We start from the raw sequence: 20,648 nt of genomic DNA on the forward strand, positions 1-20,648 counted from the left end.
TACAAATACAGCTATTTGTTCACAAGATGTCAGACCTTATATCTCCTTTCCAAATACTTTATACACTATGGGTACCTGATGGTCTGTTAGCTTAGGCTTCTTCAGGTGCATTTGCTGGCCACTTTAGGTCATCAGGCCGTGGAGATAAAGTACTAAAAGCAAAATACACATCCTGGGATTTTTCCCTTTGTTCCTACTTATGGTTCCCTTTGGAAATATAGGAGTTATCAGGCAAAACTGCTACTTTTGAAATAAATTCTAGTGGTCCAGTGAATTGAACCTCCTTGAGGTGTGTTTTTCTCCTGTGCCAGGAGAGGTTCATCAGGACAATCTGTATCCGTCAGGAGTTCTTCAAAAACCTTTTAGCAAGCCTGCAACAGTACTGCCATAGAGATGTAGATAAGTGATACTGATTACAGAAATAAAATTCTACCAAGCTTATTTCCAATTGCTGGTGAAGAATACACACAGGATTAATGTGCATGCTTCACTGGAAAAAATAGTTGTATTTTATTTATTATGAATCTCAGACATTTGTGACTTTAATCTTCCAGGACAGTTATTTTTCCTTGGGTTATAGAAATGGTTTTGCAACCAGTTACACATTTTCAATTTTGCAGTCTTCTTTCCTGAGCATTAAAGCAAGCTCCATGAAGTTAACACAAATTAATAATATCTAACTGGCTGACACTGCTGCAGGTCTATAATTGTGTTTTACCTTGCAACTCTGTATTGTCTAAATGATTTCTTGTTCCTTTTGGCAATTTCACACACTGCTGAAGGATTACTTCTAGAGAAATACTTCTTATTACAATATTGTACAGAAAATTTAAATTCTTATTCAGATGTAGACAATATTTTGCTGAAAGACATTTAATATTAGTTTAGAACCTTCTTACTGACAGCTGCTCAGCAGGACAAAATCTCTTCATTTGATCAGAGTCTTCAGGCAGTCTCATGAAAGCTGTTACTGAGAAAGAGAAATTAGGGTTTTCATCCCCTTGAGCAGATGCTATGGTTGCACTCTGGGGGTGTAGGTCTTGAGCATGCCAACCACATTGCATCCAGGGAGCAACAACTCTATTTTACCCTATCATTATCATACTGTTAAAACTTCTGTTAGGATGTGAATATAACTTCTCCGTTTCCTGTAATTTTACAACCAGCCATCTTTCTACACTGGCATCTAAAGAATAAAAGAAAACTCTTCATTCTGCCTAACACATGGAGGTTCTCCAATCTTTGCTTCCTACTGAACAACCTTTGTACTTATGTACAGTGGTCCTTTTCCCTGGTGACCTAAAGATTCATTAATCAGGCATAGAAGATGGCAAAAGCCATATGAGATGTTGATTATTTCCTTAAAAAAAGGGTAACTTTGAAGTCTTTTCAGCCATCCACTGTGCCCACCTATCAATATCAAAATGCCAGGTTCTGAGGCCACAGGGCTCAGCTTACTCACACAGTACCAAATAGTCTGTTCATGACAGTGGTCATGCCTCTCTGCATTGCAGTTCATAATCAAGTGTAGGGTGCAGCCTTATTCCCAAGTCTTGCGGGAAAACTTAAAGTATATTATGAAGATTTCCAAATACCAAAGCACACACAAAACTGATTTTCTCATTTTTATCTCATGGACCAGATTTCTTTTCAGTTGGATCACAGCTGACCACATATTCATTTTCTCCCAATTACAAGGCATAAAAATTCCTGATTTTGTTCTTGATATTCATTTCCCTGAAGCTTAATTTAGGTTAAGATACTATTGTGTGTAACTGGTTTTATGTCCCTGAATGTACTGTTCCGTTTGGAAGAACAAACCAAACAACAGCAGCAGCCTTCTGCCTGTGGATTTGTCCAATGTCTGGTCTCCATCCTTTTCTATTTTATACATAAAACTGAGCAAGATACCTCAGTTTTGCTGCCATAAAGACAGATTGCATCGAAGTAGGTTTGGAGAAGACAAAATGTTAATCCTGACCTGAGCTGAGAGTATTTGTAACTAACCACACAAATAGACAGGATTTAGGATGTTAATTAGGTGCCATACTGCAATGCTTAACTCGTAATTCCAATGGACTTCTGAGAAAAGCTGGCTTAAGAAGGTCCCGCCTTTCCTTTGAAGCACTGTAAATGCTTGTGAAATTCTGCTATAAACTATGTCATGAAATGATCCACGTAAAGAGTAACTCTCCAGACAAAACTGTTTTCCCAAGTTAGTATGCTTACATCAGTATAGGAAACATTTCAACAATACAGTTGGGAGAGCTGTCCTTTGCCACATTAGAGCAGGACCACATGGTCATGGGTGGTTAAACAGTGTCAGCAGCAGAGCCCTCCATATTCAGACTTTTAGCCCCAGAGCATGGACTTGTTTGTTTTTCCACATTGTAAAAGAAGCTCTTGGCTCTGTATTTCAAAATTTTCAAAAGTTGGCTGCTTACATGAGAACAGGGAAAAAAAAATCAATTTTATTCAGAATTTTCCAGCTTCTATCATCAAATCACTTTTTTAGTAAAGATGTCTTGAGGATATCACCAGAAAAGAATTTTGGAATGTGTCAATTAGGTCAATCCAGTGGATCTCAATGTGGACCTTAAAACAAAAATGGCATGGGCTGCTCTTCATGTAGATCCCAAGCATGAGCATTTTGCATGTGACTGGGGTATGTTATACGGAGTAAAAATGCCAATGGGGGTTTTAAGCTAAACTCTAGAATAAAGATTATGAGAAAGAGTTCAATACAACTTAAATAAAATGGCTTCTTCTATGGGCATAAGATTGAAAATTAAACATGTCTTGCTGACTCCTACTCCTCTGTGAAATATCAAGAGTCAGCACTTTATAATTTTAAAAGAAAAATCTTGTCACTGCAGTGCACAGAAAAGATGAGATTCAGAGGATGAAACAGCTGTGTAGAGAATGACCTTGAGGTTTGTAATCCCACTTTCCTTTGCTACAGAAATGAAAGAAGGTCTAGGTCTTATATTAAAGAAAGTAGAGGAGAGACCAGAATTTCTTTAAGTTTTGCCACTGCTTCCTGCCACTGCAGTCAAAACTGCTGTGTATTCTGAGCACAGAGTCTGGCAAACAAAGGCTTAGGTTTGCAGAAGTTCTAACAATTCATAGGTACAAGTTAAGTGAATTGACTTGCTCACATTAAAAACTCCAGCTCTGGACAAATATTAAAAATTGTGTTCTTTGAGAAATTAGGTAATGAGTATTTCACATTAGTCACTCAAACTCGTCTGTGCTTTGAGGATATACTATTGTGCCATAGTACCATGCTGTGAATGGAAATAATAGTAAATACTCATTCCACAAGAATATTATGAAATGTAGACACTAACACTTGTCGTTTTCATGGAGCCCATCAGTCTTATGAGAAAACCAACAGTGTCCTATTCAGAGAAAGATTTGAATGCTGCAGTGAGTCAGAGGGCCACAAACTGAATGAAGCTCCTTTTTAAATGACATATTTGCAAAATGTCTGTTAAATCAGGACTCTCCAGCTTATGACCTGAATGAGGCAGGCAGAGCGAGTTGGAGAAGAACAGTGTGCTTTCACATAATTAAAGTCTGCATCATACCACAACACATTTCAGCCCAAATACTTTAAAAGTTCGGCTAAGCTCCTAGCAACTGAATGAAAACTGTTACAATTAGAAGTTCTGGGAACTGTAAATATGGCATTGTTCCCTGCCTAAGATCTAACACACATTTATTACAAAAATCCTCATAAAACTAATGAAACATTTTGCAAACTAACACAAGAGCAATTTCAAAGAGCATTCCAATGGTGGCAGATCAAATTTTTCAAAAGGCTTTTTTATGTTTAAGAATTTTGAAACAGAAATTCTCTTTTGAGTAAGAGCTACTTAGTTATTTCCTATGCAAGACAAAAGTTAGGAATGAAAAAAAATTTATATTGACAAGATCTGTTCATGATTTGAGTCTAGTATAATCACTCAGATTATGACCTCAGAGTCAGTGTGGTTTAATTAATATTTAAGTGCACGTATTAAAGCTACATTTAGTTACAATCTCAGATTCCTATCTATTATCCAACAGATAATTGCTACTATTTGGCATTCAAACAGCTTCCAAAAAATAGGAAGTGAAAAACCCACTAAGAATAACAATTAGTGACACAGCACTCTGTTACACAAAACAAGCCTACAGTAAATACTAGATCTCATAAAGACACACACACACAAACTTAGTCATCAAAGTACTGAAGTATTAAAGCACAAGTAGGCCCTAAACTAAGGTGAGTTTGGTTTTGTGTTTTCTCTTTGTTTAGATTATGGTCTCACATTTCAGTTCTGCAGATTAAAAGTTTGTGTGGTAGTGCCCATGAGACCCTAACATCACAGATAAATCTGAAGACTCAGAAGCCTCAGATCTGTGTTTCTGAGGGTAAACCTGAGCACTGCATCCATACCAGTGCTATACAATATACTGTACACTGCCAGGCTTTGCAATACTCTGTGTTATTGCCCCCACTGATAATATTGAAGAACACCATGAATTCAATCAAAAGCAGCCGCGGTGACATCTGCAATTAGAAAGTGATTATGCAGTTGAGCTATTCTTGCCTCCAAGTTAACAGGAGTTTGCCTAACATCTGAAAAGGGAAGTAAGAAAGGACAAATACACAAGAAGCGATCTAGTACTCCTAAATATCTGATTGTTACCACTTGACGGCATGTTGACTTACCTCACCACTGACTGAGAATTTTTTCATTGTCTTTTTCTACATCCTCTCATATGATAAAAATTGTTTTTAATATTGACACATTTACATTTTAAAACTACCCAGAGACACATCTTTACTTATATATATTGCTAAATGAAAATAAAATTCAAACTGAAATGTATCCGCTATTTCTGCTGACACCCAAAGTACGTACTCCTTCCCTTATTTCTCTGTAACTCTTTACTTGGATTTATAAATCCTGTCACTTTTATTGGTGTGACACACCACACTGTCACTATAATTTGTTATTCTTAAAAATCTCACACCACTTACAAGGTATTTGTCTTAGGTTTACAGATCCTTCAATCAAACATATTTACATGCAAGTCAATCTCTTTTCGTTGTAAATTAAAAGTGAATCTTTTAGGTGTTGCAGGGCTTTTCTAAGGCCAAAATACTTAAACTTATAAAAAACCTGAATGATTGAGCACCATTAACAGGGATTGCCAGAACAGTTTACAACAATAACCTGAAGAAAGTGTTAGAATTTCTTATACAGAGATTTCATCAAAGTCTCTTCAGCGTCCTGGTTTTCTTAATAGATGACAGATCTAGTTAAGATGATCTTAAGTCAAGAACTGGACAAATAATGGAATGATAGAGATGAGAAATAGGAGTACTGCCAGCAAGGGAGCTAAGCGAGCAAAACCCAGAGCAAGACTGCACTGCAAGTGGGAGCTCAAGAGTAAGAGCAGGAATCAGGAGCTAAAGATCAGGGATGATATCCAAGGCACACGGACAGGTACAGTAACGTGCAGTGTGAGTAAAACAAAAGCAACCTGCTGAGTGTCCCAGAGCAATGAGTGCAATTTGCTCTGATGGGTAGGCACCTGTCAGTCAGTCTGACACCAGTCTTCAATCCTGGGAGACCAGTTCCATGCAGGCCACCTCTGTAGTTTAGTATTTAAAAAAGAATGCATGCATCTCCATTTGAATTTTATAAACATAGGACAATTTCCATGTACAAGTATAACATGAACACTTAAAATATCTTAGATACTGCTATGTAGTAAGAGGCCTGATTAGGTTATTGAGAGCTTTTGAGTTTACAGTGATCCCAGCCCATCATTGTTTTCTAGGTTTTTCGTATTTTCTTCATTTCAGAGACAGATTTTAGTCAGATTTAGAACTTTCTCCCTATATACAGACATATTGCTTGAAAGAAGCAGTACTGTGTATGTGTGAAAGCAAATATGTGGCTATTTTATATACCATAGCAGAGAAATTGTCTGCAATGTATGTGTGGTTTATTTTATATACCATACCAGAGAAATTGTCTGCAATGTATGTGTGAACCCATCAGCACAGAGGTAGAAGAGGTATTACACTTCATCTGCAGCTGAAAATTCTGTCAATTGACAGAAAAGAGGCAGAGTGACATGGGAAATGCAGACAGGCAGTACATATAAAGAGACAGATACCAGAAAAAAAGAATATTAAATACATTTGATACAGGCAAAAGATGTCAGCTTATTGCTTTTTATTTATAGACCTGCATAGAAGTGTACAGTGCTTTGCCATACAAAAATTAAATTGATACAGATAGCTCAAGGAGTAGGCATGTGAAATCAGAATTGACATGAAAAGATAAGTAGAATGAGTTAAATTATTGTGGAATAGGACCTACTTTATCCTCTGGTCATCACAATAAAAAAATGTAATTAAATATTCTGAAGAAATAGCCAGTGTCTTGGTAATGAGACTTAAAGCATCATTATACAATGTAAGGTGCTCAGACAGGAATTAGTGATAAGCAGGTAAGTCTTGCAGGAAAAAAAAGTGCCAGACTAGAAAATACATAATAGTAAAAGCCACACAGGGACACATCTGAGGAAGAGGTCTTAAACTCTAAGCAAAAACTATTTCCTGGAAGGATGTCATCTCAAAGACCAGCCTTTTCTATAAAAACTAAAGAAAAGATAAAACACAAACAGAACTTCTTATGAAGAAATACCAGTTAATTTCTGCTCCCAAAATACACCCTAAAGATAGCAGAAACATTATCTCAGAATACATCTTTCACATTTGTACACACTTAATTGTTCTGTATGATGCAAAAATATTTTATTTACTTCATTAATACTTGAATTTTATCAAGGAATTGAATCTTGTAAGGATTTAAAGATTCAAGAGCAGTTGAAAGGACTGATTGAGATCCAAACCTAGAATAATGCTCAGCTAGCATAGTATTTCACATTCAGACCCCAAAATTATGATTACCCAATGTGCAAGTGCTCTTTGGGTTGCCACCACCTATGATCTTTGTAGAAAGGAAGTAAGTTCTGTGAAGACTGAAGAAAGAGAATGAATATGCTAATTTTCTGTGAAGTTAATTATAGCAAAATTACTTGCTTATTTTGAGTTTTTGTAAAATTATCACAAGACTTGTATAAGCATAATGGATACATGTATTGTGCCTATACATTCTCATTCATACAGGATAAACCACTGTAGCAATGCTTTGAAGTTAACGAGCCTTCCCAGTTCCTTACAGATAAAAATACTGAGTTTCATCTTCAGTATGAAATTAATAACTGTTAGGGGCGCAAACAAGCTTTGAATTTAATTTCTGGTACCACAGAAGCAGCAACAGCAATTTCTTTTCATACATTTGAGATATATAAAGACAGGCAGCAAACACCAACCCTTCAAAAACTCCCCAAAATGTTTTTAATTACTTTTCTAAATTTTTTTAAATGTAAACTTAAGACCGTAACACACAGCAAAGATTGTTTTTACTTCCAGCACTGTGAAGCAGTAATGGTTTATTATTTTGCACTTGATAGGATGAGCATTATTTACAACTCTAAACAATCCTGAATTTTGAAAGTCTCTGACTCTATTTCACAAAGCAGCAAAATGATGTTTTAGACAGAATGCGTAAGAGAATAAATACTTTCAGAAAACAGACAACTTGACAATATTTCTAATGGGAACACTTTCACCTAACAGTAATAATAAAATGTATTTCCCTAATGGACAAGGAGTTACTTTTTAGCTGGTTTTCTTCTTACAGAATCACAAAAACCCCAAAGCTTTAAGATCGAGTCTAACCATCAACCTATCGCTGCCAAGTCCACCACTAAACCTTGTCCCTAAGTGCCTCACCTACATATTTTACATATGTCCATGGATGGCAACTCAACCACTTAAGTGGACGGACTGTTCCACTGCTTGATAACCCTTTTGGTGAAGAATTTTTTCTTCATATCCAATCTAAACCTCCCCAGCACAACTTGAGATCATTTCCTCTTTTAATCATCATCAATTAAATGCAAGGTGCTTCACACACCTTCTTCATAACCAAAAGTGTCAAACACTTCCCATTTGCTGCTGTCATTTAACATAAAAATTTAAGAGGCATCTCTGGGAATAGCTTACTAGATAACACTTACATGGATAACTCAGTCTGCACAGGCTAAGTAGGACTGAATTAATGAACGTACTGTTGCTTCACATACCAAAAGCATGGCTAAAGGGATAATCTGCAAATGCAGAAGCAGGGACTGGGAGGCACACTGGCTGCAGCCACTGAAGTCCAATGCAATCTCCAGAAGCTAATCTTGCTCAGGTCAGGGCACTTGATCCATGTTACTGGGAATGACTCAGGACACAAGCAATTAGACAGCCTGCGTCCACACTTCAGGTTTTCTTTCTCCTCTGTCCCAGTTTCATTCCCAGACATGCTGTGATTGTGAAAGGCAGAATGTGACACCATAATAGACTTACATCTTCTCCACACAAACACAGTCTGGGTGGCAGCAACAGAGCAAAAGCTTCCCCTAGGGCATACACCAGGATTATCAACAAGGGAGTACTACTTCTGGATTAAAGCTTTGGCCCACTGTCAGCTACAGCAAGACTCCCACTGAAGTCAGCAGAGCCAGGATTTCATGTCTGTTGCAGCAATTTTGACTCCCTGCCTGTTCGGCCTTGGGACTTCCAGCCAGCACAAAAAGGGTCTTAACAGTGCCAGAAGCTTTTGCGTTATGAGCTGCAGGCAGAAGCCCTGAAACTGTTCACATAAACAACCAAATACTCATCAGCCATTTAAGAAATTTAAGACACTGCCAAGCTCCAGGGGATTCAAACCTGCATACACAAGTATGATGTTTCACATTAGCACACCGTGCTGAAACACCCTTGTCCTGTTAAAGTGCTGTCTTCTTTTTCTTTTTATGAAAGTGTTATGGCAGAAGATTCATGTTTTGACTGAACACAGAGCACGAAGTGCGGTAAATTATATACTCAATACAAATCTCATGCAATAATGATGAAAGGACTGTAAAATGACTGCAACAAAAGCAGACACTTCATGAAGTAAAGTCTCCTCTAAATTCAGTATGTGTAGGCAATATAGGGAAAATGGAAATGCATTAAGAAAATATGAAAATGTAGATCAGACTGGCCAAAAGTCTTAACGACACTGTAAAATATTACAATAAGTCTCTGTTTAAAATATACTCAGCCTTTGTCACTGCATATAAAACAGACAGAAACCTAGCAAGATGTCAGAAACATAACTAAGTCAAGCTGGCATGGAATTACAGTGCTCAACAAACTCAAAGAACCAGTTATAAGTCCCCAACCTATGACAAATTTTTGCTGACTTCAGCACAAAGCAAAAATAACTCAAATAATTGTGGGCTGCAGGACTAGACCTTGGTCATTATTTTATCTAAACACAGAAGGGCTTCAGTTTAGTGAGGATGGCATGAATTTTGCAATGAACACGTATTTTAAAATCAGTCAACTTCTGCTGCTACTATTCAGTGAAGAAGCAACCACTTCATCTCAGGCAGCATACAGATGCCCTACGTACAATACGTAACAGTCATTACGAAAGAAATAGATATTTATAGTTGTATATGTTAGACTTACATTATCATGTAAAGACAGACACACATACAATATACTCTATTAGATTAGTTTAGATTAATTTAAGATGTTAGGCTTTTTTCCTAACTCTCTGAGTCCATATTTTAATAGAAGCATTTAAAAAAAGGTTTAAAGCTGAGAATGGGATATATTTAGAATTCCATTCAGCTTCACAAAAAATATTTGCTAAAAAAGCTGCAATTCAAGATCTTCTAGGAATAACATTTCCCATGAAATACTTAACATTTCCAAATTGAAATACCATCAGAAAAAAAACCAACAATACTTGAGATTCAATTCTAGGTTTACAGAAACAGCTACAGAAAGTCAAAGCAACAAAACATTTCATTCTAAAACCTTTAGCTGCTGTTTTTTAGTTCTTCATCAACAGTTCATCAGCCCTCAGCTTTAAGGATAGCAATTATGATAGTGGTCATAACTGGTTTATGTTTGCTTAAAAAGATTACTGCTGAAAGTTTACTGAACTACTCTGGCTTGAGTAAATGCATGGTAAAAACCAAGCATTGGAACATCTACTTTCCAATGCAAGGGCATACAATGGCATAAAATCTCACATTTTTCCCTTTTGGATGGAGGCAAGGGAGTAAGGTCACACTAACATCAGTGAACGATAGCTAGCACAAAATAAGTCATACACTAGGCATCATCCTTTGCAGTGATAAATTCTTTAGCAAGATAAATGTTTGGAGGAAAAAAAAAGGGCTGGGAAAAATGAATGTGCATTAAACATGATCATCATTCTGATGAGATATTTAGTTATACATCCCTCTCCTAAGTTATACATTCCTCTCCCATTGCTAAGTAGGAGGACATATCATGATAGCCATTCTGCAGAACATTCATTATCAGAAAATTAGGTTCCTTACAAAGCTTTTTTTCTTAATGCTTTCTTATTTGCGTCTGTAGCCAGTATTTTCTATTCGTAGGAAATTTTATATATATAATTTTTTTAAGCATCCAAGGAAAGATAACATGAGTTATTATTCTGCTAATATAGTTGTCTAAAGGCAGAAAAAAAGTCAGATATATTGTCAGATATTCAGAACTGGATTGTTAAAAAATTCTCATTTACATGTGGTCCTTTACTTATCATATACAGACAACAAGGTGCTTTGATTCCTGTTTCTATCATTCTAAATTATTAACACTTGACTGTCAGAGCTAAATATTCAAAAAAATATCTTCAGACTCCCCATTCTATTTCTTCTTCAGTGTTCTAGAAATCTTTCTGGATACTGCCCCTACATTCCCTCTCTTCACACAAAAAGCTTGACATCCCATGTTTTCTGATTAGTTGCTCCAATTTTTTCATGTAACTATTTAGGGAGAAATTTTTTTAAGAAGTGAAGGATCATGGAATCAGAGTTTGGAACAAAAGAAGTCAGGTGTTACGTTCAGAAAACCTCTCAACCTTTTTCAACTTGAATTTTCTTTCCTATGTGTTCCTTTGGTTTTTTGCTATACTATATATAATAATCACTGTTCTGTCTTCAGTCTACATTACTTTATTCCTTCATTTACACTTTTCTTCATTACATTCCTGTTTGTCTAAGTTTATTTTTCATTGTATGGACCTAACCACCTCCTCTCAGCTTGTCTCTACATTCACTCAAGCCCACACCAAGTGATCTAAACTAGCTTTAGCCATGGCTTAAAAATTTTAAAACTTGCCTCAAGCCTCTGTACCTCCACCTTTTCCCTCATAAAGAAGTTGGAATCTCAATCTCAACATGAACAATCAGTCAGGAGAAAAAGTGCTTGCCTGGGGCTTTTTTTTTTCAAATATTTTAGAATAAGTAACTAAGAAGAGTGAGAATCCCAAAGTTACAACAGAAATAGTGTTAACACCAACAAATACATTGAACTTTAAGTTTCATTTTTACTTAACAGTGAAATAACAAAGCAAAACCAGATTAGAGTATTTTATTTGAAAGTTTTTTCATTATCTCAAAGTGATCCCTACAGATTAAATATAAAAATCTAATTTCATATACAGAATTTAATCTACTGTTTGGTTAACTTACTAACTAGTCCCTTGGACTTATTCACACATATTGTATGCACGTAATGTTGAGAATACATTTTTTTCAACTGTTGGATCACGTGATGAAGTTCAACTTAACTACAAACGATCGAATGCCTGACAAAAATACAGGAAGAAACAAATATGGGAGTTGTGCTGGACACTGGACTTGACAGATGTTCCAAAACCAGTGAATACTGGGCATTTATTCCCATTTGTGTCCCACAGCTGTTTCACAGCCACCTTGTATTACCTTAATAAGCTAAAGCATATGGACTCTCCTTGAGCAGAAGTGTAACCAAATCCACAGGGATAGGAGCTCCAAGAAACATTTAATCCAGCACTCCATCTTTCACAGTGGGTAGAATTCTAACAAGACCAAGCACTTGAGTTTTGACCACTTAAGAGAGCTTTCCTCTGCTGCAACCTAGATTAGTCTGAGTCCTTGGGTAACAGTCTTCAGCACATAATAGCTGAGGTCTGCCAGGAGGTCTTTGAAAGAGCCCTCTTCTCTGCACTACATACACATTCTTATGGTCTATATGTCAGAGCAAGAAGCCCAGATTTTGTCATCACCAAGAGCACTGTGCAAGATTGCTGTCTTTTCTAAAAGCATTCCCTCCAGGGAATTCTAAATGATCAGGCAGTTTGAGAAATGGCAATCTCAGCCTGGACTGAACACAAATCAAATACATAAATGAAATTGCACATCACTTACACTTACTGATGAGAGTATTGACAGCAGCATGGCCTTTTCCCGTTCCCAGGATTCTTTGAGTCCAATTTTATACACCAAAATAATTACACTGCTCTTCCATACTGGTATCAAGATGCTCCTGACACTACACATAGCCAGATTTCAGTGGGCTGAAGGTTATCTATTAGGGCAGACTCATTAGTGGCCGTTATGTTTAATAGGAATTTAACAGTCACTACTTTGTGTGTTATGAGGATATTTGTTTTCAAAATAATTACAGCAGTAAATTGTAAACACAAGTCTGAGATTAATTCATAAAGCAATTCTATACTTTTAGAATGAATAAGTTATAATTCCTTTCCATCTTTAAACTACAAAAATCAGAAATAATTTCTCACTCTTTTGACCCTGGTCAAGATTTTAAACTCTTTTGGATGCATAGCTTAAAAATGCTACGTAGTTTACAGTTTATCTCCTACCTACTTAAAGGAAATATTTCACACTTATTTGAAATTCAGACTGCAAAGTGAGTGATTGGTGGGGAAGCAGAAGCAGCTCGATTACTATGGAGAGGCAGAATTTTGTAAGAAGCCTCACAGAAAAAAACTAATGCCAACTGAGTTTATAATTCTCAACTCAAAAAAAAATTTAATAAAATCTAGTATATTTGAATATGCATAAATAGAGCTATTCTGAAAATGGATTGATATTGCTAATATTTCTTAATTGAAGGAAACCAACCACTGATTTCTCTTCGACTTCAATTATGAATTGACGGCAAATCATCTTGCGTCCTTTTCATCCCATCACACCCCTTCTGAACAATTTGCCCAATTCATAGGCTACATCCCAATCCAACAGAAATGTGCTTAACAGTGTGAGAAGATGATGCATTTCAAACAGGCTTGTTGATGGCTGAAGACTGTTGTCCAGCCTCAGAATGGGTAACTGCTGGCACTACAATGCTCACCTTGAATAAGACGATATTGGGAAGGTAATCTACAAACAGCTAACAAAGGTTAAAAGCTTCAGGGTTTACCACATTAGGCTCTAAATTGCATTAAATAGATTGAGGACCATAGCCTAACCAATCTTTTTACATATGACCAGAAAATACTGTATTTCAGTTATGTTATGTTACAAAAAGTAGTGATGCTAACCCCTAATATTTTTTCAATTAGAAAATGAAGCAGTAAAATTTTTTCCAAATGTGAATTTTTAAATTCAAACTACTCATAGGAAAATCTAAAAGGAACTGTGATAAAAATGTCACGGAAAACCAATTCCAAGATAGTCAAGTTACAGACCTTTTCATACTTCTGCCTCTGTTACACCAAAATATAGTGGCAACTTGATGCAGTGCCTCTAGGCACAAAACTCCCTGATATAAATTCAACAAGATAGAGAGCAATTACACATTTTGACCTGAATTTCTTCATTTCTCACGTATTTCTAATACAAGGGCGATTTCTATTTGCATTTTACAATTTTCTGAGTCCACTAATTGCAAGGCATTCTAAAATAAATGCAAATTGTCTGGACAGGCATCATCCAATTTCTACTGGACAGGTGCTCATATAAAAATTCAACAGGATCAGCAACAAGCTAGCAGTAACCAGCAGGGTGAGGGTAGAGAGAAATGACTTGACTCTCAGCTGAACTTCCTGTTCAACCACAGGGATAATCAAATTAGGTCAAGGTCAAGCATGCAACAGAGCAGCCATGCCCCACAGCAAATAAGGGCTGCTGGTGTACTGATATATACAGTAATAGTGTTTTGATTTTCTCAACCACCATTTCATGTCTTGCAATGCAAAGCTGCTGCAGGAGAAACAAAGTGGCCTCCTGCACTCTTAGCCTTGCTTCTGGGCTCTGCAGGTTCAGCTGCCTCACAGGCTGCTTGAAGCCTTGTGGCAGGGCAGTCCATTAGCACTCCCTGCAGCACTTCAGTAGCCCACCTCTCACCCACAAGGAAAACATCAAAGCTGTCCAACACAGTAACTAATAACCAACTAATCCTCCCCCACCACACGGGATGAGAGATGTTTAAATCTCCCTGGCAGAACGAAATTACTGGACTGGTGGTGACATTCTTATCCACAGAAACTTATCCTCAGATGTAGCTCACTTAGGACCTGAATTAACTACTACAAATAGATGCTTTCAACATATAGTGATTCTGGGACCTGCAGTGCTTTGGCTTAACAATTTATGATTTTCCTTCTTCAGTAAATGAAAATAAATTGATTTATGGCAGTAAATGCACAGGTACTGGAAATGGCAGCTGTAGTTTTTTTGACACCCATCTGTCCTCCTCTTACTCCATCTGTTTCCTTCACTCATTGCACTGGAATTCAGCTTCACAAAATGCAGTCCAAACTCTTTCATGTAGCACAATGTAAGTTACCTAGTAACCCAGCTAAAAGACATTTTCAAAATAAATCACTCTCCTCGTACTCTGCAGAAGGCAACAGACACGGATTTTGTGGTTAACATACTTCTGAATGGTTTTTTCAACAAAATATACAACTGACAGTAAATTTCCTCTGATTTCAGATGGTACACTTGGAAATAATACCATAAAGGCTCATTATTTTCAACAACTATTGATTACACCCTGGAGATTTTCACCAATTCCACTTGATACTGCTTTTAAAATGGTAAGTACCTACACAATTTTATGATTTATAGACTGTCTCGATTTTATAGATAATACAACAGTAAAAATGCACACTAATATATAATGTCATTTGATTATATAGCTTTTATTAAACTGTGTTGACTGACTTTTTTTATTCTTCAACAGTTCTTTGGCCTGTTAATGATTAAAGATTTGGATTTCACTCTTTACACTAAATGTAAGTGTTTAATAGGAAAAGAAAACCTAAGAAAGCACTCCTGCCTTACAATCCAAAATGCAACATAAAATATAAAGGCTGAAATAAATTTAACGAAGTTCTGCATAGCACAAATACAAAAGCTACTACTAAAACCCATTTGTTCTACAGGAAACTATAAGCAAAGGCTATTTCCATTATTATCCCATCTTTAAGGCGGTGTGGTACATGAGGTCAGTCGAAGGTCAAGCAGGGAGGTTGCTGTTACTCTATAAAAGGATTCACACTTATAATTTTAAGTACCTCAGTGTTCATGGTATCCTTGATTTCCACACTAACGTGGTACCTTGAATACCTACATGCCTTAAATACTTTGGTTTATGCATTTACCACTTCATTATTGGCATCATAGTAAAAGGGAATAGTTACATTTTCTTTGTACTACAAAGCTCTTTGATACTGAATTTATACAGAATAAAATACTCAATACTAGCATACAGAATACAGTGCACAGGAAGACACATCTAAACACACAACACTGATGTAGGTGGTAGCAACTCTACTTCTAATTTCTTTTTTTTTAATGCCATACGTTATTTTACTAAAAATTCAGTAGCACAACTGCCTGAAAGATTTTTTTTTTTAGTTAAAAGCAATAAACTACACGATCTCTTGAGATACAGAAGTGGTTATGTTATAAGGAAACTTGAAAATATGTGGTAAGAATTTAGTTTGGAAATGTTTTTCCAAGTTGAAAAATAGAAACAAATTATAGTAATAGCACTTCGTAGAAATTTCATATTGCGAATCCATTATCATGATGTAGGTGACTGAAAAATGAGGATTGCAATTCTTTTAATCTTTCTGTGTATTTCAATACATAAAAGTCAATTCTTCCTTTCCGGGGCAGAGTTTGAAATACTTAAAAACAAAAGCAAAGAACTAAACTGCTGCTACTTACCCTGCAGAAAAAAAAAATAAGTCTGTATGTCTCCTGTGGTCTTTAAAAAGCATTAATAATTAAGCATTTGCATAAAGATAAAGTAAGAAAACACATGCAAAGGAATTTATCTTCTAGACATCTGCATGCTACTTATCTCAATCTCTTCCATAAATAGAAACTAATTATGGAGAGACTGAAACCAAGACAATGTCCTAGAAAGAGGCAACCTTTTTTAGATATACCCAAAATGGTGTGAGTAAATCTGTATCATACAGATTCATATTTAACACATAGATCTTTTTGGTCTAATCTTCCTCCTTTTACAAGAAACAGTAAAACTTCTACTAATTCCATTAAAAGCAGAATGAGCCTTGATGTAGTCTTTCTCTAGTAAAATTACCTGCCTTGCAGAGTACCAGTATTAACTGTGAATGGTAGAATTGTAAAGGCTCTAGGTGAAAAAAAGCATTCAAACCTCAAAATTAATGCCTGAGCTCTGACTCTTAAGTGAAGACAGAGATCAGCAAGTCAGCTGCTGCTCATCTTGCTTTCTTATTAATAATTGAAAAACCAGAGGCTTTGGGAGTACTTGCCAACCTAATCCATTCCTTCTCAGGAATTTTATATAATGTTTCTTTTAATATAATTTTATTTTCCTGCTTTCTTCTCCTGCTATAAATAGAATTTGAGAAACAAGTGTGATCCAAGGCTAAATTTCAAACCCCAAAACTGACACAATATAGGGGTCAGCAGTGAGGTTGAAATTTCAAATATGCTGAATCAATCCTGCCAAGGTGGTGTTAAGGCTCCTCAGTTTCAAAGCGTACCTCAGCTGCTCTATTTGGACAGTAATGTTCCCCAGAGTCACTGCAGAAGTGCATAATAAGCTGTTTCTCAGAGCAAATAGCAACTCTCTATATATCAGCAAAAGAAGGCTGGCAAAGGACAAAACAGAAGACCCTTCAGCCACTCAGAGCTGGAAAGAGCCCTTAGAAGGACTGCAACAGACCTGAGTCAGGAAAAATATTTTCTTTGCAAGCTGGGAGGAAGAGGTGGTTGGATGGACCCAAGGAAGTCAGGCCAAGTTAAAAGTTGCATGCTGGATTGAAGGCTGGCAAAGGACAAAACAGAAGACCCTTCAGCCACTCAGAGCTGGAAAGAGCCCTTAGAAGGACTGCAACAGACCTGAGTCAGGAAAAATATTTTCTTTGCAAGCTGGGAGGAAGAGGTGGTTGGATGGACCCAAGGAAGTCAGCCAAGTTAAAAAGTTGCATGCTGGATTTCAGAAAATTAAGCACAACCATGGCCTTTGTTTTTAGATACCAGTGCTAAAGGAAGGAAGATTAAGATGCCTGAAATTATTATTCTTCACAGGCAGGGTCACTCAGAAATCTGATCTGTATTATTGCAGACACTTGTAAACACTGATTCACCAGGATACAGCACTGAGCTATAATTCACACTTAGCGCTGCACAACAACCCAGCAGCCAAAAACCGTGTCCCATTAGAGCAGTGTACAAAGTGACAATTTGCTGTGCTGCTTTACAAAAATCACAATGGGAAGAAATATCTTCAGGACTGCCCTAAAATACCATCTGTCCACAGAAAAAGGCAAAATACATTAATTTACATACAACATTTTGTCAGCCAGTAGCAGCAATAAGCATTATCCCTTCCCCCTACCCTTTACCTTAAAAGGGACTACTCTAAATCACTTCAGGTTGGCATATACATTTTCTGAGACAAAAATAAACCGAAGCAACTGAATATGTAACAATGTGCAAAAAAGCAGAGCCTAGGGAATAAACAACGCAGTGCACATGTTCTGTTTGCCATATACTGTTACCCTGAAGTGCAGAATATTTGCACAAATATAGGGAACCCTGAATGGCAGCGAGAGGCACTTGCAGCCTATATCAGTCCTAGTGTGTGCCTTCAGAGACCAATTTCACACCAGCTGGACTTTAACCTAAATAGCATTTATATGAGTTTCAAATAAATCACTCATTCTTAGCCCTAACTTCCTGATTCAGTGCAACAGCACTATCACATCAGTCTACCTTAAAGCAAGGGCAAAATTAATTATGTAACTAAGTCTAAGTGGATGCACTGGGCATGGTAAAGGAGGAATGCAGATGATCATTTAAAGCTAATACTTCACAATTAGATCACAGAAAATACATTTAGATAGTTACAGCAGCAATTATTTAATTTCAAGCTACTCAACACTGAGACCACAACCTGAAAATTTATTCTATGACTTCTCATTTGTAGACAGCTGCTAAACTACCAGATTTCAGCTTTCCTTGGTTAACTGATCAGAACATGCTTTTCATTCATTCTTGGTTTTAAACTTTATTGCTAATGCAGAAAATCTGTATAATATTCAAAGAAAAAATGGGAAATGTTGACAATGTGTTTACATAGCCTTTTGAAAGATAGGAAAATAAATTGGAAGGATTAAATAGGATTTATTAGTTCATCAGAAGGATAAGTCTTTTTCTCCCTTTTCAACTTCTGCACCATCACGTTCAACATTATCACTAAGTCATTCTGTACCTTCTCAAAGTTATCAACAGTAGTCCAGATGCCACAAGCATGGCAAAAGAGATGGCAATCTTGGCTGTGCCTGGTCTCTCTGCTACTGAGTAATCTATGGTAACCAAGGTATTAAAGAATAAACCCATTAAAGTTTTCATGATGGCAGCTTGAGGTGATACACTAAAATTGCAGTTATGTATGTATATGGGGTCAGCCCTCTGCAGAGGGCCACAGGTCTGGCATGAAATTGTTCTTCACCTTGCTAGGCAAACAACATGCACTGATCTTCAGCTCAATAAAATGGGGATGCCTCCACTGCAGAGCAAAGAGGTGACATTTCACTTCACTCAAGTGTCAGATCTCCTAGAAACAAACTATATTTCCTTAGTTTAAGTTCAGAGGATGCCGATATCCATACATGCAAAATGACCACTGAATGCTCTTACATATTAAGGAGAACTGTAGAAATGTCCACAACAGAACCATAGACAGGCCCAGTTCTCAGTAGAGTCAAGGCTGCATATTCATCCATGATAACCACTGGTGGCACACTGAAATACACCATGCTAATGGCCAGTCTGTTCCTTTCCTTGTTGTGCCAAAGCACTCATAGGTAATGTACAACTGCTTGGTAGCTTCTGATCTCTTCTGGTCAGGCTAGTACTGCAACCTATTTTGGATTAATTCTTTGTCTGTTGGCTTTGTCCCTTCCTTTCAGACACTGTTCAGGTTTTGGCTGGGACACAGCCAGTTTTCTTCACAGCAATCTGTGTTTTGAACTTGTGGCCAGAGCAGTGTTGACAGCATAAGGCCATCTCTGTTCATATATTACAATTTCATTGTATACATGTGGATGACTTACACAATCAATTTGAAAAAAAAAAAAAAGGAGGCTTAGGATTTAGAGGGTACATTTTCAAAGCTTAAAACAAGAGGTACACTCAATCCTTTTAAAGAATAACAGGATAAGTATACACACCACTTACAACAGATTTCAAAAGGTTCCACATTTAGAATAAATTTAGGAAACATGAGATTAAATTTTAAAAAAATTTTAAAACCCCTAGCAACACATCAATCAGTGATTTCTCCTTTCTGTTCGTTTACGTACAGCATTTTACCACCCAGTAGCAGTCATTAAGCATTTCCCCCTTCCCTCACCCTTCACCTTAGAAGGGACTATTCTATATCCCTATCTATTCATGTATAAGCTGATCAACAGTACTTTTATGTCTGTTAGAATTACTGATGCTCAAAAGTGGCAATTCTAGGACAGATTTTATTGTTTTGGCTACTAACATAAGAAAGTTCCTGTCCTGCTGGAATCTTTTATTTCTTCTTCCCATGTTGTAAAAAGCACCCTTATATCTCTGTAAAAGATACACCACAGCGTAACTGCGTGCTCTGCAATAAAGACAGGATAGTGAAATGTAGGATCAGCATTTCTCTGACAGCGGCTGCACATCTTCTGGTTGCCAAGGTACAAAATAAATTAAAATTTCTGGGGTTTTCATATATGAAAACATCTTTTGGGGAAAATGTCCAAACAAGCACTGTGGATGAGAGATTTTCTTTGTTTACAGAAAAGACACTACATCATGAGGATCAAACGTACTCACTTCATCTCTCACCAGTAATCTAAAAAACTCTGCATGTTTAGTAGTTCCCTGAAGATTTGCCTTTCTTATCTCTTTAATCTTGACAAAGGGACCATAAAATGTGCCAGGTAAAAGCAGCTTTCACAGTTACTAACCCAGACCACCTTATCAGGAAACAAATCAAAAGCACAAGTTCATTCCACAGAAGCTGTAAAACAGTTTCCATACAAAATTATTTTGGCCCAAGTAAAGTGACACTAAAGAAAGATTATGTTAAGAAGTCAACTATGCATCAGCTCAGATATAAACTAGCTGACATTCCTTACAGGTGTATTTGGTATCCATCACAC

General features: G+C 36.7%; 1 protein-coding gene across 2 annotated transcripts in view; it reads left to right on the forward strand.

Moving 5' to 3' along the window:
* The window catches only part of B3GALT1 (beta-1,3-galactosyltransferase 1), a 94,510-nt gene that overhangs the window by 29,262 nt on the left and 44,600 nt on the right, over positions 1-20,648 (forward strand). The window contains exons 2-3 of one of the 2 annotated variants that reach the window (XM_031056054.1): positions 14,935-15,038; positions 15,185-15,236. The gene's annotated coding sequence lies outside the window, so the exon portion shown is untranslated. The remainder of the gene's footprint in view (positions 1-14,934; positions 15,039-15,184; positions 15,237-20,648) is intronic. The other variant, XM_031056048.1, reaches the window with a different exon arrangement.

Source organism: Geospiza fortis, unplaced genomic scaffold, assembly GCF_000277835.1.
Source record: "Geospiza fortis unplaced genomic scaffold, GeoFor_1.0 scaffold112, whole genome shotgun sequence".
Taxonomy (NCBI): Eukaryota; Metazoa; Chordata; class Aves; order Passeriformes; family Thraupidae; genus Geospiza; species Geospiza fortis.